Genomic DNA, 8,901 nt, shown 5'->3' with positions numbered 1-8,901 from the left:
TTATAGCCTCGTATTTCTTCTTTGAATCTTTGGTTTAGTTAGGCCAAATAGATCGATTTTTCTTGTCATGGGAAGAGGTGCTTTGTGATGGGTTCAATCTTACGGTGCTTGATCACTGTGACAGAGGGGAACCGACCCGTATGTATCGTTGCTATTAAGGATAACAAGATGGGGTCTATTTCTACATAAATAGATCTTGTCTACATCATGTCATCATTCTTATTGCATTACTCCGTTTCTCCATGAACTTACTACACTAGATGCATGCTGGATAGCGGTCGATGTGTGGAGTAATAGTAGTAGATGCAGGCAGGAGTCGGTCTACTAATCTTGGATGTGATGCCTATATAATGATCATTGCCTGGATATCGTCATAATTATTTGAAGTTCTATCAATTGCCAAACAGTAATTTGTTTACCCACCGTATGCTATTTTTCTTGAGAGAAGCCACTACTGAAATCTATGACCCCAGGTCTTTTCTTTATCATATTTGCTTTCCTATCTATTATTTTCCACTTCTATTTTCAGATCTATTATTCCTAAAACCCAAAAATACCTTGCTGTGATTTTTTGTTATTTATTTTATTTCGCATTTCCGCGAGATCTATTTATCCAATCTACTACAAACCAATCTATCTTTTACCCGGGAGGGATTGACAACCCCTCTTACGCGTCGGGTTGCTAGTATTTGTTCTTTGTGTGCAGGTACCGTTTACATAGTGTTGCGTGGTTCTCCTACTGGTTCGATAACCTTGGTCTCATCACTGAGGGAAATACCTACCGTAGTTGTGTTGCATCATCCGTTCCTCTTTGGGGAAATACCGACGTAGTTGAAGCGACATCAAGAAGGCGTAGGGGCGAAGAAGTAAAAGTGAAAAGGGACCCCTGGCGTGTATTTATAAGGGAAAAGAATAAGAGTAAGAGGCAGGCGCTAAAATAGAGGGGACGTGATAACTTTTTGTGTAATGGACGCCTCAATTTTCAGGAGTAAACAGATATACACATAGATCCGTTATGATGCCATGCTAGAGCTCCTGGAAATCCAGAAGGTGATGTCACGGTTCAAAGACATGGGAAAGATAACAATTATGAAAACATCATAAGCCAGAGTTTGAAGACCCGGAAACAATGCAGATATGACAGGAAGATAACCCGCCGTGTCCATCAGGTTGAAGATTAACATGAATGAATTCAAATCAATCTGGGGGATAATGTTGGGGATATAACCCCACGATATGACCCGCCCGTTTAGGGCCGGGTCATTTTATGGCGACTTGAAGAGAAGGCTCAACAAGCAGGCCATGTGTGTCCAGAAGGCTAGGGCCCAGAGGACTAGCCGCCAGGTGGGCCGACTCATGGCCCAGGACCTGGAGTGTTGCTTCCGTCAAGACGCAGACGGAGTTTTCCTACTTGGGAAGCAAGACAGATAGGAAAGATATTAGGTCATGGATCGTAATATGACCCAGACCCTATTGTAAACCCGAGGCCTCTACCTGTATATAAAGGGGAGCCCCCAAGGCGAAAAGGCCAAGTTACAAGCTCTTGAGTACTAGGTTAGCCAAGTTACACCCTTGTAATCAAGATCATCATCATCAATATCAATCATTAAGGAGGCAGCAAAACCAAACAAAATAGCTTTTGTCTGTATACAGAACTTATTCTGGTGAACCCATGTAAAATATTAGTTGTATTTTACTGCAAAGTACATAATAAAACCAGGTTCCAAACATATGACCATGTATCATGGCTAATGTATTGTCTATTTCTTCACATTGTATTGACAGCTAAGGATAAAGAGACAAAGTTTATAATACGATAAGCATAGTATGACATCATTCATATCACAAAACAACTGAGAACAGACAAACAGGCAATTGTAACGTTGTGTGGGCAAGTCCAGCACGAAACTAAATTACAGATCAAGATCAAAGGAACATCGATCACTCCTCTCTTTTAAACCTTCTAAGGTGCAATGATACGATAATACAATTGTGTACACAATTGAAAAGAGTAATAGACATTGGCTGCAAACCATGCAATTCAAGGCACAAGTTAGAGTAAGTAGTAGTTAAAAGGCATGAGGATTAAGGACTTACAACAGCGGCTTTGACTGGTGTAGTCATGCCCTTCGTCTTACTAGTGTGACAGTCCTTGAAGATTTCCACAACATTTGGTTCAGGTACTTTTTGGTCCTTTCGGGCTTTCCTCTACATTTGGAACAAGTCAATATAGATCTGATAATATGGTACAACAAAAAGAGTGAAACAGCAGCTAATTACAAGAGCCTCGCAGTGTGCAATATAGCTACGAGATCCTGCCATCTGTTGGAATTTCACTTTCGTACGGTTGACCTTGTTCTTTGAACAGTTCACCCACAAGAAGATAGATTTGTGAGGCACATGCATAAATAGGACTTCACCATGTGATCTGATCACATATATATAATGTACCTGATACTTTGGATCAGACCAGTGTTTAATGAGGCCTCTCCAGTCTTCATACGATATATTTTACACTGGAGATGTTTGGGCAGGTTCACTATTAGCCTTGCCTTCAAAGTGAGTTTTCCTCAAGTTATGCCGATACTGTCGTAGGGCAGACTTCAAAACACGGGTGCAAGCTTGTCTGGTTGCATCATCTTGGCTATCCAACTTGAATCTCACCTGTTGAAAATTATGGGAGTCTCATTATCAGCAACCTAGAAAGTATGGGACAGAGCAAGACGATATTACTAGTTTCCATACATAACCATACTTACAGATAAATGGTCGAGGAAGGTGCTGAACTGGGTTTCGTCTTTGTCATTCCTGTACTGAATCCATGTTGGGAGGATACGTACATGAGACCTAATGGCAACCGCTGCCTCTGATACTAACTTGGCTGACTCTGTAGCATCACGTGGCCTTTTTAAACCTGCCTCAAAACGGATCTCCATTCTTCCTCCTCTAGATTTAGTTAACCTATCGAGCATTATCCTTGATGTTTGTTTCCTCTTGCGCCTAGGTGCTAGTCCAACAACGAACATAGGAAGTGTTAGTGTACATCAAACTGTGAGACTACATATAAAGAAGCATGCAACTGTAACTTGACTCCAGCAACTACCTTCTTGCTGTTTCAGCTCACAAAGTTCATCTGATCTTGCCAACTCTTCTTGTGTCAAGAGTGCTTCAGAAGTAGTGTTAGGTGGCAAGGGAGCTTGGGAACGTGCTGCTAGCTGAGTTGACCAACGAGTAACTCGTGCAGCTGGTGTTACTGTGGAAGGTGTTGCAACAACTAGGGCTGTCTCTGCTTGTTTGGTGGCAGCTATTGGTTTCTGTTTCACTTGTTCTGCAGCTCGCGTAGCACAAGATACCCTGTTTGTACAATTTTCCGCTGGACTTTGACCTTATATTGCACCATCAGTACCAGCAGAATCTGCAGGATTCTTCCGCTTCCTTTTCCCTGTCATTCTGTGTTCCTTCCTCTTTCTCTGTGCCATGTTAAGTCAAGCCGACAATAAAAACGAATAACAATTTAGTTCTTCAGAACAAATTGATGCATGATACAGATGAACTGAACTTTGATGTTAGACAACCACATGATAGGAGGATGTAATATGTACGAAAAACAGGACGACATGAGATAACCAGAACTATGATGTGTAAACTAAGCAGAAGACATTTCACTAAATTAGAAGCAATGCAATGGAAGGCACCATATGAAATATGCTACAAATATCGCTCTGCCAAGTTAACAGTGTCTCGTCATCAATGGAGTTTAAACAAATGTGAAGCAGTACACGAAAGAAATCATATGCAAGATGCAAACAACATCACACTACCAAGTTAAAGGTCTCTCGTCATTAGTGCTATTGCATATTCACAGCATTGCATATTCATAGCTTATGATGTGTAAACTAAGGAGAAGGCATTTCAACAAATTAGAAACAATGAAAGCTAGACACCATATGAAAGATGCAACGAATATCACTCTACCAAGTTAAAACTGTCTCGTCATATGTGCTATTTCAACAAATTAGAAGTAGTACAAGCTAGAAAAGATTGCGAGATGTAACCTAAATCACACTCCCAAGTCAAACGTGTCTTATGATAAGTGATTGTTGCAGGTTACACAACAGTAGTACTTTGATGTAAGAACATGGTGTGATAGACAGATATTGTATGTTCTAGAAACAGGAACACGTGTCTTATTCACAAGTATAATGTGTAAAGTAAGCAGATGGAATTCAACAAAATTAGAAGCAATACAAGCTAGACATCATACATAACATGCAACCACATATAACAGTGCCAAGTTAGAGGGAGCACCTGTGATGGTGCACTAGGGCAGACGTGCTCATCATCAACACAGCTACGTTGAGTGTCTATGCATGTGTTGTCTTGCAAATCTTCTTGGGGGGTGGCAGAGTAGAATCTGTAGAGGCCCTCCGTTTGGAAGGAGCACCTATATCCGCTGCCTTGCTACTTTCCTTCCGCTTTATCGATTTTGAATTGTCAAGTAAAACCGACAAGAAAAAGCAATAAAATTCACTCTTTAGAACTCATTCATGCATGGTACTAACAATCACTACTTTGATGTAAGGCAAACACATGATACCAGGATGGAATATGTACGAAAAACAGGACGGCATGGCATATTCACAACTGTTTGTGTAAACTAAGCAGAAGCCATTTCAACAAATAGAAGCAATGCAAGCTAGACACCACATGAAAGATGCAACCAATATGACTCTGCCAAGTTAAAAGCGTCCCATCATAAATGGCGTTTCAACAAATTAGAAGTAGCGCATGCTATACATCATATGAAAGATGCAACTAATATCACACTGCATATACTAAAGGTGTCTCGTCATATTGATTCATGCGGGATACAAAAAAAATAGTTTTATGTAAGGACATGCTTAATAGACATATGTCCTATGTACTAAAAACAGGAAGGCATGTCACATTAATAGGTATAATGTATAAACTAAGCAGAATAGCACATGCAATTTAACCAGATTGGAAGAATTATAGTCTAGACACCATATGCAACATGCAACCACATATCACGCTGCCAAGTTAGAGAAAGCACCTACGATGCTGGTGTAGGGGAAATGCGGTCATCAACTACAAAGCTACGTTCACTATCTTCATCTAGCCTTGTTGTTTCTTGAGAATCATGTGGGGAGGCTGACACTGCATTCTTCAAATGAGGATCTTTTCTCAAAGTAACCCACTGGGGTGACTGTCTCATCATAAGTGATTGATGAGGGATACACAAGAACATTAGTTTGATGTATGAACATGGTTAATAGACAAATGTACTAGTATGTACCAAAAACAGGAAGGCATGTCATATTCAAAGGTATAATGTGTAAGCTAACAAGATGCAATTTAACCAAATTGGAAGCAATACAAGCTAGACATTCGGCTGGAGTGGTGAGCATGATCATCGAGGACCTGAGAGCCTGGTGGGAGGCAGGCTGCTTTGCCACCATCGTGGCTTTTTAGTTGGCTTCCAGGTGATGCCTGTCTGTGTTGGGCTTGTCACTGGCTCGACCAGTGCCCTGACTAGCTATTTGTCTTCTGGTGCTCCGGGATGGTGGTTCATGTAAAAAATATCTTTCCTTATCTTAATAAAGATCAACTTTGACCTTTCGAATACAAGCTAGACACCATATGCAACATGCAACCACATATGACACCGCGAAGTTAAAGGAAGGACCTGGGATGGTGGTTCATCGCGAGCGAGGTCATGAACTCCAGAGCTACGTTTACCGTCTCCATCTGCTGACACTGCACCCTTTATTAAGGCTGAAACGTGTCTGGCCTAGCCGCATACCACGCTGGAGCGACTTCTCTCTTTTCTTTTCTGCTTCTGTCAAGGCAGCAGAGTCTGAAATACCCTTGCATAAAAACACAATAGTGAGAGTATGGGTGAAGTGCGTGTAGAACTAGTGCGCTGTAAAAGTAGCAGATAGCAGGTGGCTGAAATATAAATGACAAGAGACATATGATAGCTCTACAACATTGCATGGCAAACAAAATTAGATTCTACTCCGTATGATTTTGTAATATATGAGCACAAGAATGGCTGGGAAATGCAGGTACTCCTCCAGCACACCACCACATGTGGTCCTACCAAAATAACAGTCGACTGAAAATAAATAGGTCAGTCGATTTTTTATGAACCGTTCGATCTATAAGGAACGGGCAAATGGCCTTCGTCTACCTCCCGCCAGTCACTGTTGACGATCTTTCTCGAACCGCCAGCAACCACCGGCCCAGATCCCTGCCTCCGCCGCCCCGCCCTCCCCTCGACCTCACACCACCGCCGTGCTTGGCAGCGCCCCCAGGCCATCCCTTTAATCCTGGCCGACCTCTAGATCGGGCGCCAGCAGCTCTAGGCCCCACACGCCCCTAAGATAAACACCGAGGCGCTGCTTCCCCGGCGTAATAGGCGGACTAGCGCCTGTTACACCGGGGAATGCTTCCGTTAATTTGGAATCAACTAACCAGGAATTGAAATCCAGGGGGGCGACGAACCTCTAGCTAAGGTGAAATAGTATATGAGGAGAAACCTTGTGCATCGCGAGTTACTAGGAACATCTAGTATCAAGAAGAAGCGGTCAACTAGTGCCTTCTGTGGGATGAATACCGTGCAAGCAAACACGTAAGATTTGCACGAATAAGGGAAGAGGAGTACCATTTCCGGTTGCCAGTGTTATGTCCTTCATATGTCGCGGCGATTTTCTTATTTTTGCCGGGGGAACCGATGTTTTGGAGGAGGGCGCAGCCTTGGACGAACCCATGGCCAAATTGTTGACTGTGTTGCCGTGGCCGTATGTTGGCGGAGGGGAAGAAGATCCGAGGCGGCGAAGGACGGCGTAGAAGGAACAACTCCGGTGCGGTGGATGGTGGCGAAGTTGGAGCGGCAGCGGTGAGGCGCAGGACGGCGTGGTTGAACTGGCTCGGGTACGGATAGCTCGGCCTCGGCTTCAACTACTAGTCGTGGTGGGCATTGCGGTTGAGGGTTCGGTGGGCGACAACATCGGGGTATTGGCTCCGGTGTGATGGAGGAGGGCGGCGGTTGATGGGTGGGATGGGGTGGCGGACGGAGGACGTCGGTGTTTCGCGGCTGGTGGAGAGGTAGTTTTGGCGCCCACGGAGTATGAATGGGGAATCGGACGGGGGCGGGAGGGGTGGCGGGGGGAGCTAAGGGAGAACCATGTTTCGGTCTAGGACGCGCTTGTTTTTGGCTTTTTTGAACAGATGGGACGCGCTTGTTGTAAATTTGGGGAAAGTACAAACTTTGCCCCCCTTTTAAATTTCGGACCTACTGCGGGTCGGGGGTAGGATGGTAATCCTAGGTGTCCCAAATAGTGGGCGGGAGCGATTTCGGCCGCGCGCATGTGTGCTTAGGTGGCCATTGTGTATGAATGTTTTTTGGAGGCGGTTGCGTGGCGTCTAGATGAAGCTACAAACCCACCCCGGTTTAGACCTTTGGACGTTGGGCCGGTAGGTTTCACGGGTCGAAGTTAGAAAAGTAATTTCCTTCTACTACCAAACATTGGTCTCACGCGGTTTCGGGCGAGTAGAGGCTCTTTTGGCGCTTCGTTCAAAATTTTGAAACAGAAGCATTCACGTTTAGAGTACTCTTGAACTTTGAGGATTGACCTAAATAGACAACGTTAAATTTGACCTTGTATGTTTGAAAACCTCATTGAATTATCCGCTTCTTTTTGAAATTTTGACACTTGAAAATCGTATAACTATGATTATTTTGGAATGGAGGAGCTAAATTTGAAACTATTTTGTACACGACTATATATGCTATTATGTACAAAAGTAGAGAAAAGATTGGTGCCCCCATAATTTAGGTATGATTTACAAATGCCATGATATCGAATTCAAATAATTGAATGGACTTGATGTTGAATTCGAATTTTTTAATCCGCCTTAAGTTGAATTCAAATGTATGCTAGTTCATAGCTAGCTATTTATAATGTTCATTGTGTAACTTCCGTATGTATAATTTGCTTTACACACACAACATGAACTATACTGACGTTTATATTCGATTGCTAAAGCGATGCATTGTCTGGAGTTCAAAATACTAACTATGTGGATCAATTATGTCGAATAATAATATAGACATGCTCAAATTCGATAGAATCTAGATGTCTGATGGATCAATGACCGTTCCTTACGTGAATTGCAAATATCATGATCCCATCCTAATATTTGGATACAATTTATATCTTTAATCAATGTGTACATTAGTCTTTTACGTGTAGTTTCATTCTCCATCGGTGGTCTCTCACACATGCTCACACACTCTCTCCCGACGTGTCTTTCTCGCAGACATGCTCTCAATATAACCCTCCCTCCCTCCCGTAACCATTTACGACTGTTTTCACTAACCTTTATCACAAGCACTCTTCCTCTCACAAGCATACCCATGCACAATCCCCATCGACCCATTTCTATATACATAGACCTGCCTACGTGTCTCCTGTACGCACATTATCTTTAGGCATGTCCCTCACGCATTGTCTCACACCTCTCTTCCTAATCGGCGAGTTTGATTCTAGCAGAGCATTATGTAGGATGCCCCTTAAAGTTAGGTTGGATGAATAGTAATATCAGAGATAAGGGGTTACCTTAGTCCGAGGACCTAGGGTTACAAATCCTAGCCGGCTTTGTCAGTGGACACAGAGTCCTTCACAATTCTGCTATCTTTGTCTTGTACGACTAGTCATCCATGGGTCTCCCTAAATGCATCACGGGCCGACCAATGTGGTGCAGGATGGAACCGAACCACGGGCCTCACCTCGGCCCACCGGACCTCACACGGTGACACACCCTCTGCCCCCAGGTCTCGTTATCTTCTCACACCCACACATACCAACACAGACA

This window comes from Aegilops tauschii, chromosome 6 (genome assembly GCF_002575655.3).
Source record: "Aegilops tauschii subsp. strangulata cultivar AL8/78 chromosome 6, Aet v6.0, whole genome shotgun sequence".
Classification (NCBI taxonomy): domain Eukaryota; kingdom Viridiplantae; phylum Streptophyta; class Magnoliopsida; order Poales; family Poaceae; genus Aegilops; species Aegilops tauschii.
The sequence above is the reverse complement of the archived record's forward strand: the minus strand, read 5'-3'. Positions refer to the sequence as shown.